This window comes from Arachis hypogaea, chromosome 16 (genome assembly GCF_003086295.3).
Source record: "Arachis hypogaea cultivar Tifrunner chromosome 16, arahy.Tifrunner.gnm2.J5K5, whole genome shotgun sequence".
In the NCBI taxonomy this organism is placed as follows: Eukaryota; Viridiplantae; Streptophyta; class Magnoliopsida; order Fabales; family Fabaceae; genus Arachis; species Arachis hypogaea.
In genome coordinates this window covers 43,802,162-43,829,947 of record NC_092051.1, presented here as the reverse complement: position 1 = coordinate 43,829,947, position 27,786 = coordinate 43,802,162, and the positions used below count along the sequence as shown (strand labels likewise).

Below are 27,786 nucleotides of genomic sequence, written 5' to 3'. Positions count from 1 at the left end.
ACGTGCTGCAGATATTAGAAAATACTGGAGGCGATTTCTGGGCTGTTTTTGGCCCATTTCCAAGCCCAAAAACACAGATTAGAGGCTGCAGAGTGGGGGAATAAATCATTCACACTTCATTCACAAACTTTTAGGTTTAGATGTAGTTTTCTAGAGAGAGGGGCTCTCTCCTCTCTCTAGGTTTAGGATTTTAGTTTTAGTTCTTTTTAATTTCAAAACTCTATCTTACTTTAATTTAGTTTATATTTTACATTCTATTATTCTAGCATCTTAGTTTATCTTCTCTTATTGATTTTTCTATTTTTCCCAATTTAGTTTATAAACTCTTCATGTTAGATTCAATTTCCTTTTTAATGCAATTTGAGGTATTTAATGTTTATTGCTTATCTCTTCATTTGTTTTTATTGAATAAGCGTGGGTATATGTGATGAAATCCATCTAATTCAAGCCAAAATTTATCATCAAATATGGATTCATTAGTGGTGTTAGAAACTGCATGTTGTAACTGGGAAGGTCGCGTCCTTCCGTGCTTTTGGAACAAGGTCAGGAGTCTGATGTGTCTAAAACGCCTTACCATCCCATCTTCTTTCTGTTGTGCTTCTCGATGGTGTGCCTATCAGTTACGATTTTCAAGAGGTCATAATGACACTTGATAAAAGAAGTTTAGTTTTTTTCTTTTTTTACCCCTCATCCTTTCGTATTTCAGTTTTGAATGCACAAGGGGTTTTATTTTTCCTTCGCAACTGTTTCTTCTTCTCCCTTCCTTTTTCACTTTTTCTTCTTTTGGCCTTTTCCTGTTCAAATGATTTTCCCCATTCTTTTGCCGCTGCGCTACTGGTGCTACATTCCTTCACGCTTATCTGCAACTTTATTCCGACGTCTGCATTTCAGGTTGGTGCTTTCGTTCTATTTATCTATTTCGTTTGTTGTGTTATTTTTTGCTTTTCCCTTTTTAGTTGTTTTTGTTTTTTGCATAGTGATAGAAGTGTTGTAGAGAGGCTAGGTGAGCAGTTTGTAGGGGTGGCAAATAGGTCAAAATCTACTAGGCCGGCCCGCGTAACCCGACAAAAAAGGCAGGCTAGGCAAGAAATTTGAGATCACCAAACTTAAAATGTCTGCCTAATCCACACCGCCTAATCCATGGTCTTTGGTGGGCTTCGGCAAGGCGGGGCGGGCTTCTCTAGCGGGCCAAGCATTTTTCTGGTCAAGGCCATTGTTTTACAAATTTCTAAGATGTTATTGATCTACAAGAGGATGAAGATGTTATATCTCGGATTATGTTTTATATTTGATTAATTATAAACTTAAAAATGTTTAATTATATGTTTTGAATAATATTTGTTTTGATTTGGACAATGTTGGTTTAATTATTTTGTTTAAAAAAACTTGGTTTATCATTATGTTTATTACATATTTATAATTATAAAGACTTTAATATTTGTGAATTTAGAAATTATATTTTTTATGTCTTTAGAAAATATAAATTTATTGAAATAGTTGTGAAATTATATATATTATTTAATGTTTAATGGTTCAAGCCCGCCAACCCGCCAGCCTGCCATTAGGCGGGGCAGGGGAGGAATTCAGGACCACTTTACTAGGCTGGGCAAACTAGCCCGCCAAATGGTGCACTTTTGGCGGGGCGGGGCAGGCTTTCCTATTTGCCACCCCTAGTGGTTTGGAATATGGTAGTTTGCTTGTTTGCAGTTTTGGTATAGGTAGAAGTTTTCCTGTTTGTGTGTTTTCTGGGTAGAGGGCTGACAGTGGAGTCCCCTATTTGAATATAGGTATGGTGCGATGGAGGGGAGGTAAGCGAAACGTGGGCCTAATATTTTTGGCTGAAGGCATGCTGGATTGTTACCATTGGGTGACATCTAATGTTTTAGGCACGCCTTCCCATTTAGACGAGGGGGATCTCCAGAAGCTCCATGATGAGGAGGCTGTATTGAGAGAGGGCAAGGCCGGACAGTGGTACAAACTGCTGCTTGTCAATGTGAATAAGAGGGTTACTTAGATGAATATGGATTCCCCGTAAATCCCGATTGGATATAGGTACATGAGCCTTTGTTCACTAGGTTGGGAGTTCGGCTACCATTTTCTGATTTTCAAACGGCTTTATTGGACCGAGTTTCCGCAGGCCGTCCTAGCTGCATCCCAATAACTGGGTAGCCATCCGAACCTTTGAGCTGGTTTGCGATTTTTTGGAGTTATCGGCTCGACTTTAAATATTTTTGTTTTTCTTTTTGTGCATTATTATTCCCCATAAGGAGGAGAACCATTGTAAGGGGTATATCTCCTTCCGTTCTCAGCCGAACCATCATAAGGGGTATATCTCTTTCCGTTCTCAGCCGAACCGCCAAATCTTTGACATGTTTAAAGATTCTTTCTATGAATTTAAGGCTGAGTATTTTAAGGTTCGTCCCTTTGAAGGTCATCATCCCTTTTGGTTTTCTCTGGAGGGGGAGCGTCGGATTCGCCCGTATTGGAACTCTAGGGCCAGCACTTCCTACCTTACCTAGATAACTTACGAGGGTCTTTTTCCTAAGAACAAAGATATCACTGATGTATTGGGGTTAGACTGTTGAACCCCCACGATGTGATGGGGAATCTTGAGGCGGGTAGAGCTTATGCTGATAGGTTGCTCTTTCCTATTTTTGAGTAAATGTTTGTTGCTTTATTTCTAATTATGTGACTTGTAATTTTTTTAACTTGTTTTGCTTTTTTGCAGTTGGAATGGCTGACAGTCTGACAACGCTGCAGTGACTGAAGGCTGCTTTTGTTCAGCCTTCAGAAGGGGGTGAGAGATCTTCCCAATCAACGCCTCTGGTGGCTTCCATTCCTAATTCTCAGACGGTCTTACAGGAGATTATCTAGAAGGGGGCTGCCGGGGATGATGATATTTAGGAGAGCCCAATCCCTGAGCCTGAACGGAAATACAAGAGGTCAGAAGGGGGTAACTATGAGGGAGATAATGCAAGTGTGGTTACCCCTTGTGTGATGGACAGGTCCTTCGATGCTCCCAGTTTTATTGATTGTCACCAACTGCCCGGCACTGACAATTTTTTCAAGGATTGCAATCTCTTGGGTCAAGCCATGTTAGTGTATTGTGCTCTTTTTTGGTCTACCACTATTTTTAGGAAAGTTGAGCCTGTGCTCTCATAAAATTTCTACCTGGATGGAAAGCTCCGGCAAGCTCAGGCAAATTTGGGCATTCTTAAAGGGCAGTTGGAGACGGCTGATGCTGCAAAGGTGAAGGCAACCAAGGACACCGAGGATGAGGGTGCCGAGATCCTGCGTTTATCAGAGCCAGAGTCCGAGCTGATAACCTAAGTGGCTAGGGCACAGAAGTTGGCTGCTAATGCCAAAAGCGTTGCCGCTGTGGCCTGTTCCGAGGCGGACACTGCGAAGGCCAAGGCGAAAGGCCTGAAGGGATAGAATGCCGCTCTTCTGGCTGATGCCAAGGCTGCGATCTTGGTAACTGAGGAAGCATTGAAGGCGCAGGTGCAGATGCTGGCTCTGGGAGTGGATGTGTCCGTGATGGGAGCTTTTCGGACAGTGAGGGACGGCCAAATTATGTATTTTGGAGTAAATTTTTATGAAGTTTGTAAGCCATGTTATTTGGCATGACTATTTTTAAGTTTGTAAGCTGTTTGTAGGGCATGTTACTCTTTTTAGACAATTTTCCTTTTAAGTTTGTAGTCCATTTTCTTGACAATTTAAAATTACTCTTGGTGGCCTCTTGGTTGGCCATTTTGTTATGGTTGAATACCGGGCCTCTAGGTAGTCCGTTTTGTTTTTAGATATCCGTTTGTTTTGGCCTGGGGGTGATCGGACCCCGAGGTAGCCGTTAGCTCATACCGTTTTGCTTAGGTAGGACTATTTGAACTTTAAAAGAAAAAATAACTTTTATTTAACGTCAAGCCTCATTAAAACCTCCCATTGTCGGCTAGGTAGGAAAGAGTGCCCGAAAAAGAAAATGAGAACATAATGCCGGAAAAGAAGTAAAAGCAACGCTAAAGAAAAACTAACTGAAGAAATTTTACAAAGTTACCAAGTCGGTAGTGCTTTCCCAGGAGTAGTAATGTCGTAGGTTTGCGGCATTCCATGACCTTCGTAAGTCGGTACTGTTATGTTGTTCCAGCTTGTAGGCTCCTTTCCCAATTATAGACTTGATTCGGTAGGGCCCCTCCTAGTTGGGGGTAAGTTTTCCTTCTCTGGGGGGGGAGCGGGAGTGATGTCTTTGCATTGCAGGACTAGGTCTCTCTCTTTGAAATTTCACTTTATTATGCCATGGTTGTATCTTAGGCTTGCCCTTCGTTTCAAGGTTAGCTCCTGTAGGTGAGTTATGCTCCTGACTTCGTCTACAAAATCCCATTCTGCGTTTTCATTGTGTCCTCCCACTCTACGTCTTCATTGTTTCAGCGTGTGAAATGCCACCACAAAATTCACGTTCTGAGAGATGCACTTTGGCATGTAAAATGCCACTGAAATGCACTAAAATGAAGCCTCGAAGGCGTGTAAACTATGCATGCCCATAATCTTTGGCGTGCAAAATGCCAACTATTCATGGGGGTCATGCGTACGCATGGGAGATGCGTATACATGACAATGCAAAAATCCTCATTTGTGCATACGCATAGAGCATGCGTACTCATGAATCTTCAATTTTTCAGTTTTTGTGTGTACGCATGAGTGTCACTTCGAAGGCATGCCATTTTCACACTCCCATTCACCTTAGCGTGTAAAACGCCACATTTCTTGACCTCTTAGAGCACGCTTTTTGGGCGTGTGACACGCTCTACCTTTGGCGTGTTACATGCCCATTATTTTTCACAAACACCAAGGACTATTATATATTTGGAAAGCTCTCGATGTTAGCTTTCTAACGTCACTAGAAGCATTTTATTTGAAATTCTACAACTCAAGTTATCTTTGTTAGAGTGAGAAGAGTTCAGGGTTGCACGTCAATTATACACACAATTATCCCCTGCACTCTTGGCCCAGTGTGCCACGCCCACATGTTGGCGTGTGGCATACCAATAAGGCTCTTGACGCGGCGAAAATTGGCGGGTTAAGAAATTGATGTAAGAGGAACGTTGCAAGTACAGTTCTTAACCAACAAAAATCCGCTTATCAATTTAGAAGGGTTGTCACAAAATTAGAATTAAAATACTGGGAGTATGAATCCCAGGTCGTCTCCCAACGAGTTGCAGAAAGATGTGCTATTTTATTAATCAGATGTTTTCTAAAATGGTTTGAGTTGATAAACAGGAAATTAAATCAGAGAATTTATGTAATTTAAATAAAAAAAACCTTGACTGGGAGTAGATTAGTCGGAAGTATTATCCTTGTTGGAGTTCTCCCAAGATCAATTGATAATTGAAGGTTGTTTTACTCAGTTATCCCTTACCAGATAAAGGAAAGTTAAGCAAGTTGGAAGTCAGTTTCTATTCACAAGTTCTAATCCTCTCCCTTGGGAAGGACTAGTGTCAGTGACTAGAGGGTGACCCAATGATAAACCCAATTATAATTTTACTCTTGAGCATTCCAACTCAAAGTCCTCCTTTCAATCAACTCCCAATCAAGTTATGGAACTACTCGCTCATTATGATTGTAAACTTCACAAAATAAGAAAGGGAAATAAAGAAAGACATGATAAATAATAATAATCAAAGAGACCAATTGAAAATAAAATAGTTCTTATATTAATAAATTCTAAAAATAATCCAATAGTAATTCTGAACAAATTAAGGATATGAAAGAGTAAGTGACAAGTAAGGAAACAAACTAGAATGATGAAGTCTTGGCGGAGGTAATAACTCTTCTCAATATCCCAATCCAAAAACAATAAAAATCAAAATCCTAAGAACTATGAATGTGTAGAGAGAAAACCTAGAGGAGGAGTAAAATCAGATCTAAAACTAAAATTATTCGAAATGAATGTCATTCCGGTCTCTGCATGTTCCCTGGCTCTAATCTACTTTTCTGGTCCGAAAACTGGGTCAAAACAGGGCCCAAAATTGCCCCTAGTGAATTCTGCAGATTCTACAGATCGCGCACGTCACGCGATCGCGTCATCCATGCATTCGCGTCATTCAGCGTTTTGCCTTGCCACGCGTGCGCGTTGTCCACGCATTCGCGTCACTTGTGCAGTTTCCAATCCATGCATTCGCGTCAGGCATGCGAGCGCGTCACTGTAATTTCCTCTATTTCGCGTGGTCGCGTTAGCCATGCGCCCGTGTCACTTCTCGCTGGTTATCTTCTTAATTTCTTGTGTTCCTTCCATTTTTGCAAGCCTCCTTTCCAATCTCCAAGTCATTCATGCCCTATAAAGCCTGAAACAATTAACACATGGATCACGGCATCGAATGGAATAAAGGAGAATTGAAATACATAATTAAAAGTCTCTAGGAAGCAAGTTTTCAACCATGGAGTAATTTTGGGAAGGAATTGTAAATACATGCTAATTTAATGAATAAGTGGGTAAAGATTTGATAAAACCACACAATTAAACACAATATAAACCATAAAATAATGGTTTATCAACCTCCCCACACTTAGACATTAGCATGTCCTCATTCTTAGTTGAAGGAGATAAAATAAATGAGTAGGAACATGTAAAACTCATGCAATGCAATGCAACCTATATATGTGAATGCAACTATATGATTCTTGTCCACTTGGTCAAAAGTAAATAAGCTCTTCAAGACAATCACAAATCAAATTCCACTAATTCAATTCTTATACAGTAAGAACAGATAAAAATGCAAGAAGGTAGCTCATGAAAGCAGGGAACATAGAAATTAGGCATTGAACCCTCATTGATGATATATGTACACTCTAGTCTCTCTAGTGTATAGGGTAATCACTCTATCCTTCTCTAATCATGCTTTCTAATTTTTTTGTTCTTCACCTAACCAATCAACAACATTTAATGTACCAATGCAAACATCATGAGGTCTTTTCAAGGTTGTAATGGGGCCAAGGTAAGGGTAAGGGTGCATATATGGCTAAGTAAGCTTATAAATTGAATCTTTAATTAACCCAAGCTTTCACCTAACACACATATATATTCTATATAACTTAAATTTCACACCTAGCTACCCAAAATTTTCCTTTCACATTCCATACTCATGTATCAACTTTCATTTTAATTTTATCATATATGCATTGATCCTTGAATTTTAACTTAGCATTGGGGTAATTTTGTCCCCTTATTTATTTATTGAATATTTTTGGATTTTTTTTAAGAATAAAAATAAACATAGCTTATCAGTGCACATAGATTTTTAATTTTCTTTTATAGTTTCACATGAGTAGGTACCCAAATTCTCATTATATTATCATGACACATTTCCTTATTATCTTTTGTTCCCACAATTTTCCCATACTTAATTAACACACAATTCTATCTTAAGCTAACCAAAGATTCAATTGGGATATATAATTATTTTTCCGCTTAAGGCTAGTGATGTGGTAAAATATAGAACAAATGGGATTTAGAGGCTCAAAGTGGCTAACAAAGGTAACTTAAGGGGTAGGCTTAATTTGGATAAGTGAGCTAAACAATCCTCAATCATATGCAAGCATATAAATATATTAAACATTGGACATATAGGATGAAACAAAATATAGATTACAATCATAGAGAAGTAAACACACAAGAATAAAATAATTATGGTTAAATAATGTAACCATGTATTTAGGCTCAAAGTCACACAGGTTGTGTGTTCTTAGCCTTTTAAACTATGTTCCAAATATAACTTCAAGAAAATTTAACATAAAAGTTTTGATTAAAATTAGTAAAATTTTGTTCTAAAAATAGGGTCTTAGAAGAAACTTATTATCTTTTCAATCAAGTAGAACATGCATACAACTAACCTATTACTATGCAATCTATCCTATTCTACAAAAGAAAAACTAACTAAATATCCTATTTTATTGGTGTTTAGGAAGAGAAATTACCTCCGGAAATCAGGTACTGACCGACCTCCCCACACTTAAGGCTTTGCACCGTCTTCGGTGCCATCTGTCAGGAACAAAGGTGGGCTGGTAGCAGTATCTCCACAGTCGGGACCGTCATGGCTCCCTGTGCTGGTAAATGAAGTGGAGTCCGGGGTGTCTGGGTCTTTGTATTTTCCCATAAGTAGCTCCTTGAGGTATGTGAATTGGCGCTTGTTACGACGTTCTCTTAGCTTTGCTTTGTGTTCCTGCCGATCCAACCTCTCAAGTATCTGATGGAGCAGTTGGTTTGTCGTAGGTGCTTGTGGTGTTGAAGGTGGAATGTCTTCAGCCGGTTCAGTAGGCTGGCGTGTAGTGGCTGCTGGAGGTCTGATATATTTCCGTTAGGGACGTACTGATCATCCCGTGGGAGCATGGCTTTGGTGTCCCCAGCTCTGTAGGAGACTCCGGCTGCTGAGACGAGATCTGAAACCAAGGCGGGAAAGGGTAAGTTACCCGCAATTTGTACGTGTCCCATTGCATTCCGAATGTGTCTCGGTAGGTTTAGAGGCTGGTCTGTGAGGATGCACCATAGTAGAACGGCCATGTCTGCAGTGAAGGAGGACTCATGAGTGCTCGAAAATACGTAATGGGACATAATCTGTGCCCATACGCGAGCCTCCAAGGTAAGTGCGGAAGCCGATATTCCCTTAGGACAAGAACGATGGTATCCATAAATCCATCTGCTGCCAGGTAGTGCGATAACTCTGAGAACAGCGTCCCAGTCAAATTGGTACATCTAGCGCTTGAATGCGGCCTCTTGAAATGCGTCCAGTCCTTCTGGAGTAGGGTGAAGATCGAAAGCTCGTTGAATAGCCTCTTCTGTAATAGGGACTTGCTTCTGACGGACATAGATAGACTGCAGGGTTGGCAGGTGGAAGTTAGAGTAGAACTCAACTACCCAGGAAAGATTAACCTGTCGTGGCTGTCTCTGTAGGAAACCCCATTGTCTTCGTTCAATTTGCGGCTCAACAAATTCAGCAATACGGGTCGGGAGGATAAGAAGGTATTCGTTGTTGTAACTCCTTTCTGCCAGGATGGGGAACATCTGCTCACAGTAGCGGTTGGTAAATCGCACAGTGTCCTTTGCTGGGAAGGCTTTCTCTTTTTCATGAACCTTTATAATCCTCTTAATTCTTTTTGTTGAGGGCTTAACTGCAGTTGAAAATGGCTCTACCACTAATGCTCTTTTTGTTCCTTTTCTTGCTGGTGGTTTGGGAGTAGCTTTCTCTTTGCCTTTCTTGGTGGCCATCCTAAAAGAAAGAAAAGAGAAAGTATGTTAAAATGTCAAGGGTTAGAGCAAGGAAGAGAACGGGAAAGGTGGTAATCAATGCACATTAAAAGATGAATGATGTTAACACATGGTCATGACTACATGTGAAAAATCATCAACGGAAATATAGCAAGTGCATATGATGACAATTAAATGCAAGGTGTTTATTGGCATGCAGGCAAAGGCATGAGTAGCATAGATCAAGCATTTAATGTCCAAGTTAGATTACCGAGCCTTTCAAACTAATAACCTGTTTTTAATAACAGTTATATTTAAATAATAAAATAAAAGAAGGTTTTTTGTGAAAAGCAAGCAATTAGAGTAGTAGATTAAAAGAAATCTCAAAATGGTGCACAATGCCATATGGGCATTTTCACAAACATATAGCATGCATGGTGAATAAGCTATTGAAAGTATTGAATTGAACATGCAAGCAACCCTTAAAAAGTAATATATAATTGCCAAACAATTCCTTAATAATCCACAAGCAAATCAGAAGGAATAATAATGACCCTAATAAATTTCCAACATCAATTAAAAGAAAAAGAAAGAAAAAGAAAACATGGATAATGAAAGTGAAAAGAAAAAGAAAAGAAGAAGAAAACATAAAAATAAGAAGAAGAGTAGAAAAGTAAGGAGGGAAGAAGAAAAGAAAAACCTTGATAATGGTGGTGAGAGAGAGAGAAAGTAGAAAGTGAGAAAGAAGGAAGAAGGAAGAAAGGGGAAGAAAGAAATAAGAAGGGAAAAGAAAAAGTAGGATTTGGGGAAGAGAAAGATAAGATATTTTGGCAGATTAGGATAAGCTGTGCGGCGCAAGCGACGCGGACGCGTGGGGTACGCATTCGCGCGGATGGCGCTTATATGAATCGATGCGGTCACGTCGCTCACGTGGACGCGTGACTCGTGCGGTGCTACTGGTGCGAGGGCAGCCTCACGCTCGCACAACTCTCTGTTTGAAACTCATTGTTGCCAAATTTCAGGGTGGCGCGTTCGCGTGGTGGACGCAATCGCGTGGGTGGCCAATATTGGAAGACGACGCGGACGCATGGGGCACGCGTTCGCGTGGTAAGGCTTGTGCATCTAGCGCCAGTCCAGCCCAACTCCAGCATAACTTTCGGCCATGCACCCTTTCTTACGTCGATTTTCAGGTCACGCGTCCGCGTGGGTGACACGGACGCGTGGGAAGCCTTTTTCCCACATGACGCGGAGGCGTCAGCCACGCTCTCGCGTGACTTTCTGTTAAGTTTGCGTTTGCTTCCCAGGGCCAATATGACGCGGACACGTCAGTGACGCTGTCGCGTCGCATGCCGCTTTCCTCCTTTCGCTTTTTTTTATGTGCAATTATGCAAATGAAGATGCAAACTAAATGTGCTAATAATGAGAAGAGTTATTGAAAAAGAAAACTAAGAAGAAAGAAAGGAACGATCATACCATGGTGGGTTGTCTCCCACCCAGCACTTTGCTTTATCGTCCTTAAGTTGGACGCTCCACTAGCTCAGTCTTCTGCTGTAGGTGGATCCTCCAAGAGGAAGATCTCTAGCTCCTTGGTTTTCGTCGCTTTCTCACCATGATATAGCTTTAAGCGATGTCCATTAACTTTGATGAATTCAGAGCTTGAAGGATGACTCAGGTGGAAAACTCCGTATGGCTTAGCCTTCTCTACTCTATATGGACCTTCCCATCTTGATCTCAACTTGCCTGGCATGAGCCTCAGTCTAGAGTTGTAAAGGAGGACAAAGTCCTCAGGTTGGAACTCTCTCCTCTTGATGTGCTTATCATGCACAGCCTTCATCTTTTCCTTGTACAGCCTTGAGTTCTCATAAGCTTCTAGGCGAAGGCTTTTTAATTCTTGCAGTTGCAACTTCCTTTCAGCTCCGGCTTTCTCAAATTCCATATTGCACTCCTTTACTGCCCAAAAGGCTTTGTGCTCTACCTCAACTGGGAGGTGACAGGCTTTTCCATAAACTAAGCGGAAAGGACTCATCCCAATGGGTGTCTTGTATGTTGTTCTGTATGCCCAGAGTGCATCTTGTAGCCTGGTGCTCCAGTCTCTTCTATGAGGTTTGACTATCTTCTGCAATATACTCTTTATCTCTCTGTTAGACACCTCAGCTTGCCCATTAGTCTGGGGATGGTAGGCTGTTGCCACTTTATGAACTATCCCATGCTTCTTTAGTAATCATGTTAGTCTCCTGTTACAGAAATGGGTGCCTTGATTGCTCACGATTGCTCATGGTGATCCAAAGCAACAAATAATATGGGTTCTAACAAAGGAAACAACAGTGTTAGCATCATCAGTGTGGGTAGGAATTGCTTCCACCCATTTAGAAACGTAATCCACAGCTAACAATATATAAAAATAACCATTAGAATGTGGAAATGGACCCATGAAGTCAATGCCCCAAACATAAAAAATTTCACCTAAAAGCATAGTCTGTTGAGGCATCTCATCCCTCTTGGATATATTACCAAACCTTTGGCATGGGGAACAAGATTTACAAAATTCAGCAGCGTCTTTAAAAAGAGTAGGCCACCAAAATCCACAGTCTAAAATTTTTCTAGCTGTTCTTTGAGGGCCAAAATGCCCTCCACTCTCAGATGAGTGGTAGGCCTCTAAAATGGACTAAAATTCTGATTGAGGCACACACTGTCTAATTACCTGGTCAGTGCCACATCTCCATAAATATGGGTCATCCCATATATAATATTTGGACTCACTTTTCAGCTTGTCTCTTTGATGCTTAGTAAAGTTTGGAGGAAAAGTGCGGCTAACTAGATAATTAGCTACAGGCGCATACCAAGGAACTACTTCAGATACTGCTTGCAGGTTGTCAAATGGGAAATTATCATCTATAGGAGTGGAGTCATCCCTAATATGCTCAAGGCGACTCAAGTGATCTGCCACTAGATTCTGGTTACCACTCCTGTCCTTAATTTCTAAATCAAATTCTTGTAGTAGCAATATCCAACGTATAAGCCTTGGTTTGGACTCCTTTTTAGCTAATAAATGCTTTAGAGTTGTGTGGTCTGAGTACACTACTACTTTAGCACCAAGTAAATAGGCTCAGAATTTATCCAGAGCAAAAACAATAGTAAGAAGCTCTTTCTCAGTAGTAGTGTAATTAGACTGAGCAGTGTCTAAAGTCTTAGACGCATAAGCAATTACAAAAGGATCCTTACCTTCACGCTGAGCCAGCACTGCTCCTACTGCATGGTTGGAAGCATCGCACATGATTTCAAATGGCTGGCTCTAGTCTGGTCCTCTCACAATTGGAGCTTGAGTCAGGGCGGTCTTCAGCTTATCAAACGCTTGTTTGCAATCCTCACTGAACTCAAACTTAATATCTTTCTGCATTAGCCTAGATAAGGGTAGTGCTACCTTACTAAAGTCCTTAATGAATCTCCGGTAAAAACCTGCATGGCCAAGGAACGAACGGACTTCCCTCACAGAGGAGGGGTAAGGTAAACTAGAAATAACATCCACATTTGCTGGATCTACAGAAATGCCAGTATTAGACACAACATGTCCTAGTACAATCCCTTGTTTTACCATAAAGTGACATTTTTCAAAAATCAATACAAGGTTTGTACTGACATATCTATCTAATACTCTAGATAAACTATCCAAGCAAAGGCTAAATGAATCACCATAAACGCTAAAATCATCCATAAAAACCTCCATACAGTTCTCAATAAGGTTAGAGAAAAGACTCATCATGCACCTTTGGAAAGTAGATGGTGCATTACACAAGCCAAAGAGCATTCTCTTATAAGCATAAGTGCCAAAAGGACATGTAAAAGTAGTCTTTTCCTGGTCTTCAGGAGCTATATGGATTTGAAAATAGCCTGTATAACCATCTAAAAAGCAATAATGGGATTTACCTGACAGGCGATCAAGCATCTGATCAATGAATGGCAAGGGGTAATGATCCTTGCGAGTGGCTTGGTTGAGATGCATATAGTCAATGCAAACTCTCCATGAATTCTGCACTTTAGTTGTCAGAAGCTCTCCATGCTCATTTCTTACTGTTGTGATTCCAGACTTCTTGGGCACCACTTGTACTGGACTGACCCATTCGCTATCTGAGATGGGATAAATGATATCTGTTTCAAGTAGCCTGGTCACTTCTTTCTTGACAACTTCTAAGATGGTGGGATTCAGTCTTCTCTGAGGTTGACGGACAGGCTTTTCTCCCTCTTCTAGGAATATTCTGTGCTCACAAACTTGAGGGTTGATGCCTACTATATCCGCCAGGCTCCATCCAATTACTTTCTTGTGTTTTCTCAGCACACTGAGTAGCTGTTCTTCTTGTTGGAAAGTGAGTTCCCTTGCAATAATAACTGGAAACTTCTGCTTGTCCTCAAGGTAAGCATACTTGAGGTGTGGAGGGAGGGGCTTTAATTCTAATTTCTGCTCATGGCCAGGCTCTGGATCATCCGGAGCTGGTGATAATGGCAAAGTGCCCTCATTGTCCTCTGAAAGTGTCCCCACACTTGGACCTTGTCTTGTGTACTTCTCTTCTAATTCCTCCTGGTGAACTTCAGCCACGGTTTCATCTATGATGTCACATTGGGAGATAGAAAGATCATCTGGAGGGTGCTTCACAGCTCCATTTAAACTGAACTTCACTATTCTGCCATCTATTTCAAAAGAATAAGTTCCGGAAAATGCGTCCAGCTTGAACTTTGAAGTCTTCAGGAATGGTCTTCCAAGCAGGATTGATGATGGCCTTCCTGAGTCATTAGGGGGCATTTCCAGGATATAGAAGTCAATGGGAAATGTGAGCCCCTTAATGCTCACTAATACATCTTCAGCAATTCCAACCACTGTAATAATGCTTTTATCTGCTAACACAAAACGAGCTGCCGACCTTTTTAAGGGAGGGAGCCTCAAAGTATCATATATAGACAAAGGCATTATACTAACACATGCTCCTAAATCACACATGCTGTCAGAAAATATCACACCACCAATAGTACAATTAACCATACATGGACCTGGATCACTACACTTCTTAGGTATACCTCCCATTAAAGCAAATATAGAACTACCTAAAGGAATAGTTTCTAATTCATTAATTTTGTCTTTATGTATACATAAATCTTTTAGAAACTTTACGTATTTAGGTACCTACTGAATAACATAAAAAAGGGGAACAGTTACCTCAACCTTTTTGAATATTTCTACCATTTTGGGATCACGTTCCATCTGCTTCCTGGGTTTCCTTGCAATTTGTGGAAATGGAATAGAAAGGACGTTTTCTGCAGCGTCTGCATCCTTTGGTGCTTCCATCTGTGGTTGAGCTTCTTCTTCTCCAACCATGTCTTGTATGTCCTCTTCCTCTTCAGCATCCTCTACCTCCACCACCTCTTCAGCTGAGGCGTGTTTTGATGGGATTGGCTCCTCCTGATTCCTCTCTTGCAGTGTGGTTCCGGACCTTAGGGTGATGGCATTGATTCCACCCTTTGGATTGGGTAAGGGTTGAGAAGAAATTCTACTGGAGCTTGCATGTTGAGTATTTGAAGTATTGGATGATCCCAGCTGAGAGATGAGAGCTTGTATAGTGGATGTTAGACCGTCAAGTGAACTTTCCATGTTCCTTTGTCCTTGCGCAATGGATTAAATCACCTCGTCACTCGGAGAGGAATTAGATTGAGTGATCTGCAGAACTTGTTGTTGGTTGTGCTGTGCTACTTGGGATTGCCTCAGGTGAGGTGCTCTGTAAGGCTGGTTCTGGTTCTGCTGCCCGTTGTTGTTATTATTCCACCTCTGATTTCTTTGATTGTCTCTGCCTCCTCTGTTATTGTTGTCCCTCCAACTCTGGTTAGAATTATCTCTCCAACCTTGGTTGGAATTGTCCTGCCATCCATGGTTCTAGCTGCCACCTTGATTGTATCCTTGATTGGGGCGGTCATAGAAGTTATGAGTGGCTGCCACAGTATTGTCTTCCTGCTGGAGCTGCGGACATTCATCAGTATAATGGCTATAATCAGCACAGATTCCGCACACTCTTTGTGGGACTAACTGTTGGCTTTGCTGCGCTTGTTGTTGACTCAACTGCATCTGCTTCAGTAAGTTGGTCATTTCACATATACTCTGAGTTAGAGCAGTAGTCTCTCTGCTAGAGGATAACTCCGCAACAGCTTTCGACCAGCTTTGTTTCTGCCTGTGATTCCGAGTAGATTCAGCTAAGTTGCTGATCAATTATCATGCTTCATCAGTGGTCTTGTACTTTTTCATAGACCCATTGATAGCACTTTCCAATGTGGTCTTATCTTGAGGCCTCATGCCCTGTGTGACGTAGCCGTTCAACACTATCTTATCAATCATATGGTGGGGGCATGCTTCCATAAGATTGTTGAAGCGCTCCCAGTATTTGTAAAGAGTCTCGGATTCGTCCTGAACAATCATGGAAATGTCTTTCCTTAGTTTATCAGTAACTTCAGCTGGAAAGAATTTTTCCAAAAATTCTCTTCTAAGCGTATCCCAGTTAGAGACAGTTGCTGCGGGTTGAGTGTAGTACCACTCTCTCGCCTTTTCCTCAAGAGAGAATGGGAAGGCTTTTAACAGAATAGAAGTTTCATCTGCACCATCACACCTGACAGTAGAACAGGCTGCTTGGAAATTCCTAAGGTGCTTGATAGGCTCTTGAGCAGGTAAGCCATGAAACTTAGGCATCAAGTTGAGTAGTGCAGTCTTTATTTCAAAATCTGTAGCCACCGCTGGGTGATGCGCTTGAAACGGTTGCATTGTAAAATCAGGGGCTCCAGCCTCCTGGATAGTAACTCTCCTAGGTGTTGCCATGTCACCTGCACGTAAATCAACCGAATCAGTAGAAAAAGAGCTTGTTTCTTCCTTACGTGACGTTTCAGATTCACCCTCGGGGAGGACTAACCGAAGCCGAGCTTGCCTTATACGTGAAATAGTTCTTTCAATCTCAGGATCAAATACTGGCAAGCTTGGATCAGTAAGTGAACGCGTCATTTAATGAAAGAAACATGCAGCTCATAGTAGCAAAATAAAATAAAATGCAAATAAATAAATTCCAATCAATAACTCAACACTCTATTGCAACTCCCCGGCAACGGCGCCAAAAATTGACGCGGCGAAAATTGGCGGGTTAAGAAATTGATGTAAGAGGAACGTTGCAAGTACAGTCCTTAACCAACAAAAATCCGCTTATCAATTTAGAAGGGTTGTCACAAAATTAGAATTAAAATACTGGGAGTATGAATCCCAGGTCATCTCCCAACGAGTTGCAGAAAGATGTGCTATTTTATTAATCAGATATTTTCTAAAATAGTTTGAGTTGATAAACAGGAAATTAAATTAGAGAATTTATGTAATTTAAATAAAAAAAAACCTTGACCGGGAGTAGATTAGTCGGAAGTCCTATCCTTGTTGGAGTTCTCCCAAGATCAATTGATAATTGAAGGTTGTTCTTCTCAATTATCCCTTACCAGATAAAGGAAAGTTAAGCAAGTTAGAAGTCAGTTTCTATTCACAAGTTCTAATCATCTCCCTTGGGAAGGACTAGTGTCAGTGACTAGAGGGTGACCCAACGATAAACTCAATTATAATTTTACTCTGAGCATTCCAACTCAAGGTCCTCCTTTCAATCAACTCCCAATCAAGTTATGGAACTACTCGCTCATTATGATTGTAAACTTCACAAAATAAGAAAGGAAAATAAAGAAAGACATGATAAATAATAATAATCAAAGAGACCAATTAAAAATAAAATAGTTCTTATATTAATAAATTCTAAAAATAATCCAATAGTAATTCTGAACAAATTAAGGATATGAAAAAGTAAGTGACAAGTAAGAAAACAAACTAGAATGATGAAGTCTTGGCGGAAGTAATAACTCTTCTCAATATCCCAATCCAAAAACAATAAAAATCAAAATCCTAAGATCTATGAATGTGTAGAGAGAAAACCTAGAGGAGGAGTAAAATTAGATCTAAAACTAAAATTATGCGGAATGAATGTCGTTCTGGTCTCTGCATGTTCCCTAGCTCTAATATGCTTTTCTGGGCCGAAAACTGGGTCAAAACAGGGCCCAAAATCGCCCCCAGTGAATTATGCAGATTCTGCAGATCGCGCACGTCACGCAATCGCGTCATCCATGCGTTCGTGTCATTCAGCGTTTTGCCTTGCCACGCGTGTGCGTCGTCCACGCATTCGCGTCACTTGTGCAGTTTCCAATCCATGCGTTCGCGTCAGGCACGCGAGCGCGTCACTGCAATTTCCTCTATTTCGCGCAGTCGCGTGAGCCATGCGCCTGCGTCACTTCTCGTTGGTCATCTCCTTAATTTCTTGTGTTCCTTCCATTTTTGCAAGCCTCCTTTCCAATCTCCAAGTCATTCATGCCCTATAAAGCCTGAAACACTTAACACGCGGATCACGGCATCGAATGGAATAAAGGAGAATTAAAATACATAATTAAAAGTCTCTAGGAAGCAAGTTTTCAACCATGGAGTAATTTTGGGAAGGAATTGTAAATACATGCTAATTTAATGAATAAGTGGGTAAAGATTTGATAAAACCACACAATTAAACACAATATAAACCATAAAATAATGGTTTATCAGCTCTGTTTTGGCTCCTTGGAGCGTGTGGAACCCTCCATTTTGGCGTGTTGCATGCCCTCTCCGCTGCTTCCTTGTGAGTGCTTTCCTGGTGTTGTTCCTTTTCTTATGCTTTGCTCTTCTTTTGCTATCATTTACCTATAATTGACAAGAGATCCAAGCATTCAAAGTACTAATAGAATATCATATAAAATTACATAGTTATCAGGTAAAAAAGTCATCAATTTCACCTAAGAAACACCCAAAAAAAGTACATGAGATGCTCATGCATCAGAAACAGTCTTGTGTCCATATCCTCCATGGTAGTTGCAGTATAAGCTTTTGTTACTGCCTGTCCATTCTTTTAGTTGTCGTGCTTTTGGGAGAATGTCTCGCTCTCTTATCTGGTGATAGATTTTCGTGATTGGGGCCGGTAGGAGGTGTAGTTCGTGAACTTCCCCATCCTGGGTGGCCGACTTGAAACGGTGGATCTCTTTTGGGGTGTCTTTGGGAGGCAGGTTACTTCGAGGTACCGTGCTGTTGTGCTATCGTTTATTGGCTTCCACAACTTAGCTTACCTCTTCGTCATCTATGTATTCCCTTGCGACGTTCTGGATTTCATGCATGGTCCAGACCGGTTTGGTCGTGAGGTGCTTGCGAAAGTTTTCATTCATGAGTCCATTAGTCAGACAAAGGTTGGCAACGGAATCTGTGAGTCCGTTGACCGTTAGGCACTCGTCTTGCCATTGTGTGATTCCAAGTAAGCTTATTGGGTATTTTACCTTTGTGATCCTGGTAGTAAATTGTCCCATGAATTTTCTAGAGACATCGTTGAAATTGGCTTTCGAGCCATTCGGGAGGGCGTTGAACCATTTGATGGTGGGACCAGTTAGGGTTACCAGGAAGGCCCTACACCACACAGCATCAGAAGCCCCTTCTAAGTTCATTCTGACTTTGAAGGCCGTTAGGTGTTCCTGCGAGTCCTTCATCCCATCGTACTTCATGTCAGTTAGCTTTGTCAAAACATTTTGGTAGCTTGGCCCTCGGGGGAATTTTTTGGTGAATGGGGTGGCTCCCATTATCACATGTTCACTCCTTTTGTGCTTGTAATCTTGGTGTCTCCTTTCATCATCGCCGTAGTGGCATTCGAGCTCCCGAAAAATACTGCGAGCCCAACGTCTGCCGTAATGACCGGTGGGCGATCTCTCGTTCCTGGCTTCTCGTCGGAAAAAGCTTCTAGAGGTGGCTTGGCTTGCATGTTTTAGCTGGTAGCGCTCTTTGGAAGCGACCTAGACTTCCAGGGTTTATACCCTCTAGTAGAGTTCTTAGATTATTTGAATTGCCTTTTCTCCTAGGCCGTCGGCTGCTCAAGACTCGTCGGATCGGCGACCGTTTTTCGATGGCTGCTGTCTATCAGTTGGCTGGACTTACACAACACTTGTTATCCTCTTGCGGGTTGGCGGGCCAGCGTTGTTCCGTGGTTCGTGGGTTGGGTTTGGTAGGTTACGATGGTGGCTGGAGGATTGCTCTTCGAATTCTTCCGTCTTGCCGTCAAGACTCAACAAGTTTCCACAGACGGTGCCAATGTACAGGACTTTGCTGGAACAAATTGTGAGATGGATCAATGACTCGCCGGTCGAGTGGTGATGGGATCAGATCTCTGGAGTGGCAGGGGGTGGTACCTGCAAAGACATTCTGACGTGCAAGTCAGAATGGATCTTAGAGACATAGGTGAGGGTTAGGAATGTGTAATGTACCTATGGGAGCCTCTAGCTCATTATAAATAGTTTAGAGGAGTGCTAGGGGACCAGCAGATTTTGTGAATTTTAGCCATCAATTAGCCATCAATAGTATTTTTAATGGTGTGAGATTACATCTAATAGTATAGAATTATTCACTTTTCTTTTGTTGGTTAAGTGCTGACCAGATTTTAATAAAAACTAGTGTATGTTCCCGTATCCTGTACGGGATAATACATAAAATTATATAATTTTTTTATTAAAATTTAAATAAAAAATATATATAGTAATTATTATTATAAATATTTTACAACTTAAAAATATTAAAATAATTAATATTTATTTTAATCAATTTGAATTGGTTGAATGATCATCTTATTTGTCCGGTTAAGCAAGTATTTAGAGTTTGAATCTCGTCTGGTGTGTATAAATAATCCATTAATTAACAATAGACCCTTAATAAATAGAGCATCAATATGTGGTGGATTAGTCGTCCTCGACTTACTGAGTTAGGAATTCGTAGACAAAAATTGTATTTGTCTTTAAAATAATTAATTTTTCATTAATAACAATACTTGTGGACTTTTGTCTTTGTTAAAATTTACTTGAGACAATTTTATTTGTTAGTATCATATTCATTTTTGAAGTCAAAACAATATGATCAACATTGTTACTCGTTAAAACTTCACATTTTATGAAATGATTTTCAAATTTTCAAATTCATAAACTTATATCATTACAAAAGTTATTAGATCGATTAATATTTTTTGGTAACATGGTGTACCGAAACACCATCATTGAGTATTAGTTAGTGTGAAGAGAAACCAATAATAACTTTTGTTATTCAATATATAATTTATTCTATTGAAAAATAAATTAATATTTCCTAAACTTGTAAATACATTTTCTTCTAATTTTTTACACCATTATTTACCATTAAAAAATAATAAATGACCATACTATCCTACAATATATACGATGTACAAAGTAATTTCTTATCTTGAAATTAATTCTGGTTTGCGAGATAAAATTTAAACTATTTTTTTATTTTCTTACTCAAATTTAAATTTAAATTTAGAATTGATTAACAACTCATCCTTTTTTAATTTTAATAAAAAAATAAATTGGTTAGATGCAAAATATTTAACATTTAATAATTTCAATCATTTAAATTTTAATTACCAAAATTGGGTTAAAAATTAATTAAAAACTTAATAATTGATAATATATTATATTAGTATGTAAATAATAATATCCAATGTATTGATTATTTTTTTTTTAACAGAATTAATGTATAATTTATTGAGGATTGATTTATTATCCAAAATTTTTTCATAAACTTTGTAATATATGAAAATAGTGATCTTATTTTTTATTAGGTTTAATTACTCTGTTGGTCCCTATAGTTTTGCAAAATTTTCAATTAGATCCCTATACTTTTTTTCCTTTTAATTGAGTCCTTGCACCAAATTTTTTTTTAATTGGGTCCCTACACTTTTTTTTCCTTTTATTTAGGTCCCTATACCAATTCTTTTTTTTTAGTTGGGTCCCTATAAAATTAAGCCAATTACTACTAAGAGGGACTTAATTGAAACAAAAAAATTAGTGCAGGAACCCAATTAAAAAGAAAAAAAATATAGGGACCTAATTAAAAATTTCACAAAACTATAGGGACCAACAAAGTAATTAAACCTTTTTATTATTATTTAAAAAATTCTTCATAATTTTTTAATTATGTAATTAACTTTTATTATTGCTTTTATACTAAAAAATATCAATTTATACTATTTACATATTTTTTCACTACTAATAAATATTTTAAATTCACACACATTAAAATTTTAATAATTATAAATATGTAATAAACATAATTATAAACCAAATTTTTGAAACAAAATAATAAAACTAACATTGTTCAAACCAAAACAAATATTATCCAAAATATATAATTAAATATATTCAAGTTTATAATTAATCAAACATAAAACATAATCCAAAATATAACTTAGAACATCTTCAATTATCATCTTCATCCTCTCATAGATCAATAACATCATAGAAATTTGTAAAAAAAAGGCCCTAATAAAATAAAAACTTGGCCCAGCGGGAAAGCCTGTCCCACCCCGCCCCACCCTGCTGAAACTCATGGATTAAGCGGTGCGGGATAGGCAGGCTTTTTAAGTTTAGTGGTCTCAAAATTCCAGCCCAACCCGCTTTTTTTGACAGGTTATGCGGGCCAGCCCGCCAGGTTTTGGCCCGTTTACCACTCCTAGTCCCTATCCTTTTTCGCGTGGCAGGTCGTGAGGATATCACGAGTCCCATCTAGCCCCAAAACGTGAGTAATCCCTGCAAATATCCATTTTGACTGTTTTTGTGATAATCAGAGGTTACGTTATATCATTTTTATAAAGTCACATGTATTCTTGTTATAACAATATTAATAGAAGATAAATGGATAAACACTAAGCTATTGTTTGGATATAAGATGGAAAATAAGAGGAAAGAAAATTGAAAGAAAGAAAATGAGAGGAAAGTATATTTTTTTTTGTGTTGTTTAGATAAAGTAAAAATAAATGGAAAGAAAATAGAAAAAAAAAATTTTGCTTGGATGGAAGGAAAAGTAAGAAGAGAAAAAATTATAATAGAATAAAATTATATTAATATTTTTATATATTATATATAAATTATAATTCAAATGATAACTCTGTATTTTTACCCATATTTGCACTTCTGCATCAGTTTTCTTCGCAATTTTGAAGAGAAAAATTAAATTTACATGACCTCCACATACACTTTTATGTTTTTCATTCAATTTCTTTGTTGATATAAACAATGAAAAATTGATTTTTTCATCCATTTTCTTCTCCAGCGTTTTATTTTCCTACAAATTCTTCTAATCCAAATAATACATAAATAAGTCACGTTTTTCATATACATAACAATAACTAATATCACATATTAAGTTAATTTACGTTGATAAACTAAAGCCACTCTAAAATTACCTGAATCCTCCAAATTCAAAAATGTTACCTAGTTGTCTCCTTTTACATTTCTATATAAATCGAATTTAATGAATTCGAATTAGGGTAATAAATAAAAAATCAAATCTATAGGATTCGAATTACTTGACATTGTGATTCGAAAGTAAATTGAATTCAAAGAATTCAAATTATGTCATCCCCTGCTAAATTGAATATATAAATTTCGATTTATGTGGTTCATACTAAATCGAAGCAATAAAGTTCGATTTATACTCACTTAGTAGCAATCCAGCTCATTTTAAATTGAATCTCCTTCGTTCGATTTAGTAGCATAGATAGCATCAAAGTAATTCAAATCTTATAGATTCGATTTACTACAAAACACATAATTTGAACTTCATAAATTTGATTTACATAGATATGTAAATTGAGACATGTACGTAGCCTTTTTTAATTTGGGGATATACGTAAAATTAGTATGCAAATGGTTTATAAAGGTGATTTACCCCACATATTATATCTTGTAAAATCATAATATTTTGAGAAGTGATGTATAGACAACTTAAAGATTGATAAGTCTAAAAAATTTTAGAAAAAAATAAAAATATAAAAAAATTACATGTTGATTCATAATATTTTTTTTTTAAAAAATTTGTCCATAGTCTATGATTAATAACTTTAAAATTATATATATGGTATTTATTTTATAAAAGCTTATAATTTTGTTATTGGCAAATGTTAATGGTTATAGAGAGATTTTTATCTTTAAATAAATTATAGAGAAATTAAAAACAAAATTAGTTGCTATTTTTCTGACAATTCATTTAGTTTTTAGTTTAAATTAAAATTAAATTATATATTCAATTTATATTTGTTTGTTTATTCTAATGATTGTATATAATAGATAATATATTTAACCATGTTTTGAAAGAAACTATTGACTTTTATATAATTGAAAGTTAATTATGAAATTAAAATTAAAATAAAGTGAAATATAATAAACATATGAGGAATGAAAATAAAATAAATAATTAAAAATAAGATAATAAAATAATTAAAAAAAGTAAAAAAAGACTAAAAATAATGTATGTAGTTGATAAAAATATATTGTAAAAAAATTAGTATAATAAATAAATATAAAAGATAAAAAACAAAAATTAAGATATATTTTTGTTAAAAAATTCAAGAAAAATATTGTAAAGAAGAACCTATTAATCTAGTTTTATGGAAATATTATAAAAAATTTAAAATATTAGTAAATAAAATAGTAACTCCTTTAAGAACTATTATTCAAAATACATAAAAGCACATTAAGATTCCTAGATATAGAAAATAATAAGAAAATAATTCAAATTAAATTTATTTATTTTATTTATTATTTATTAAATAATTTAATATTTATTTAATTTTGGTCAAATAAAATGATATAATTGATTAGTTATAATTAATATTGTTCACTCTAATGGTATAATTGAAACATATTAAAATTCTAAAGATAAAAATTAAAACTAAATGTTAAGGATAAAATTAAAATAAAATTACACTTACTATCTTGTAAATTTTTTTAATAAAAATCTCATTTATACATCTTTAAAATGCATCACTTTAATACAATGATATTTTTATTAAAAATAAAAATTATGATAAATATCTCATATATTTGTTAATAAATTATATACAAATATTTTTTGAAGCATATCACTTTTATTATATGAGAATAACTTAAATACCTTTAAATATGATTATGATAATTCATTAAGTATTATATTTTTTTTACTAATTTATATTTAATAATTTACCTCTAATTTTTAATTATAGTAAAAGTGTAAGATATGGTGCCAAAAAAAAAAAGTTAAAGCGACATAAATTTTTTACTAATAAAAAAAAATATTTTTTTCTTCATTTTTTAGACACATATCTATTTTTTAAAATTATACATTTTAATTTATATAAATTAAATACAATTAAATGTATAAAAAAAATACTAATTAATAAAGAAATAAAATTTAAGATAAACATATCCTAAACAAATTGAAATAAAATAAAGACTTTTAATTATGATCATTAATTATAATCACATATATTTACTTCAAGATTTATACTTTAAAAACTCAATATATTAATATTTTGTATTTTTATTTTTTAATTTTAGACTATCACAAATATTAGTTACTCTCCAATAATAACAATGCTTTTAAAAAAATAAACATAATTAAATGATCTTAAAATTATATAATAATGTTCAAAATAACATAAAAATATACAATTACCTAAAATATAATATTTGTGTAGTAACTTAAAAAATATGACAATTTTTATAATTTTGTGTGGCTATCTATATATAGAAGACCAAAAGACCATGATTATCTAACAAAATTTTATTTATTGCATTCAATTTGAATGAGTAAAAAATAATCTTATTTTAGTTTAGTCCTTAATTCACATGATTTAAATTTAGCTCAATAAATATAATTTGATTTGATTTAATTATTAGTAAAAAAATATCTCGAGAACTTATTTTATTCTTAGGTTTATTATTTTAATAATTAATTAATCTAATTAGTTAATTAATACAGATAATTAGTATAATTAATTTAGTTTAATAAATTAAAAAATACTACCAAATCAAATTGATATAAATTATAATAAATTATGTGATATTTAAATATCTAATCAAATCAGTTAGTTGATATAGTTAATTTATCATAATAAATTGTATTTAATGAGTTAAAAGAAACAAATCACTAAACATTCTCATAAGCATGTCACCGTTAACTCCATCATTAAGTGCAGAAACCTAATTTTTATATAATAGAATAGATAATAAATAGAATATATGAGAATATGATACGTGACATATTTTAATTATGAAATTGGTATTATATAATCGATTTTTTCTAAATCCTTATTGCTTGTTTGTTGCTAATTTTTACGTAATTACTTAATAATTTTCGCCTATGAAACTATCAACTACCTAATATTATGATTTAATTAATAAAAATAATGACATTAATATTTTTTCATAAGTCTTGTTATTATTTATAATTAGGAAATAGCCATAAATAAATTTATTTTCCTAATGAATGTTAATTTTGTTATCAAATTCTATATTATCTTTAAAATTTTAACGTAATTGAGTCTAACTTCTACATTTAATTTTGAAATGAATTTACTCAAAAAAATTAATATGTAAGTCACATTATTATTATAAAATTATCTTTTTAACATAATTAGTGGTACTTATTTGAACTATTAAATTTAGCTTCAAAGGATATTAAAGTTAACCTATTTTATTATCTTGTACCTTCAAAGAATTTACACGACTGACATAAAAATATAACAATTGAAAAAAATTCATTACAATAGGTATATTCATTTTAACAAATATTCTTCAATCTAATACTATAAAAAAAATACATTGGCCATTTTGAATTGCTACAGGTCAACTTCCATCCACAATAGTAGAATGCCTAAATTGAGATATATTTATCAAACAAACAATCAATAAAACACTCATCCATACTTTCTCATTTTAGGTATATTTATACATAAAAGAAATTATACATAAAGAAAAAAAAGAAGAAGAAAAGAAGAGTTGAAATAGTAAAAGCGATAAAAATCACTATTCTTATAATTTTGTGTCACCATCTATATATAGTAGACCAGACAATTATCATTATCTAACAAAGTTAATTTGTATTTATTGCACTCAACTTGAATAAGTAAGAAATTATCTCATTTTAATTTAGTCCTTAATTCACATGATTTGAATTTAGCTCAACATATATGATATGATTTGATTTGATTCAATTATTAGTTGAAAATATTTCAATTGCTTATTTTATTCATAGATTTATTATTTTAATAACTAATAAATTAATCAAATTAATTAATTAGTACACACAATAAATTTGGTTTAATAAATTAAAAGAAATAAATTAAAAATATTAAAAGAATATTAAAATAAATAAATTAAAAAATATTACCAAATCAAATTGATATAAATTATAATAAATTAAATGATATTTAAATATCTAATCAAATCAATTAATTGATATAGTTAGTTTATCGTAATAACTTATATTTAATGAGTTAAAAGAAATAAATTCAAAAATACTCTTAGAAGTATGCCACGTCAACTCGATCATTAAGTACAATAATCTGATTTTTATATAATAGAATAGATAATGGCATCCTAAACTTTCTCAATAATTTATATTGTTATGTTATCTTTTCTTGTTGGCTAAGATAAGAAAAGTAGTTGAGTTTGAATGTTAGTTAGAGATTTCGGATTGGCCAATTTGGATGCGAAAAGGCCTGAACCCAGGAGATTGGGTCGCTATTTGACCGCTTGGGAGACCCAGAGCCCGGGTCTGGAAAAGATGTCAATGCCCATTGTTGAGAGAATGAGAGAGCCCCTTAGAGAGATTTCGGTTCATTACTATCCGTTAGCTGGCAGGTTGACATGGACTAAAGGTAGCCGGTTGGAACTAAATTATAATGCAAAGGGAGCTGTGTAATTGAAGCTGAATCAACCAAATCAGTGGTTGAACTTGGAGACTTCTCACTTAATGATCAGTCCGTCAAAGAACTCATCCCAACTGTTGATTACACTCGTCTCATAGAGGAGCTGCCTCTGTTACTAGCACAAGTGACAAAGATACATGGTGGTGAGGCCATCGCCATAGGAATCGCTTGGTCTCATCCATTGGGTGATGGGTCTGCAGCCTTTCATTTCGTCAACTCATGGGCAAAGCTCACCAAAGGATGCACAATGGATGTAAGTGAATTGCCGTTTTTTAACCGCATGGTCCTCAAACCATCCTCACATCTGCCGTCATCGCGACACTTTGATCACCCAAAGTTGAAGCCTTTTCCACTTATCCTCAGAAGAATCGACAACATTGAAGAGCAAAAGAATAAAACGACCTTTGCATAGTTGAATCTCACATCAATGCAGATCCAGAAATTGACGAAGAATGTCAATGGCAGTGCTGATAATGGTGATTCTCATCAATCTCAGAGAAAATACAGTAGATTTGAAGTTATTGATGTCCATGTATGAAGACATGCATGCTTCTAAAACTCGTCGTGAACTTAAAGAAAATCAACCAACTGTTGCTAAGTTTGATGTCAATATTCAAAACAGGTTGAACCCGCCTCTTCCTCAGAATTATTTTGGGAATGCATTGGCTCCAACAGTGATCCCAACATGCTACG

The 27,786-nt window shown here is 36.1% G+C and overlaps 1 pseudogene; it reads left to right on the top strand.

Moving 5' to 3' along the window:
- The window catches only part of LOC112757034 (spermidine hydroxycinnamoyl transferase-like), a 48,351-nt pseudogene extending 20,846 nt beyond the window's left edge, over positions 1 to 27,505 (top strand).
- Positions 27,506 to 27,786: the final 281 nt, after the last annotated feature.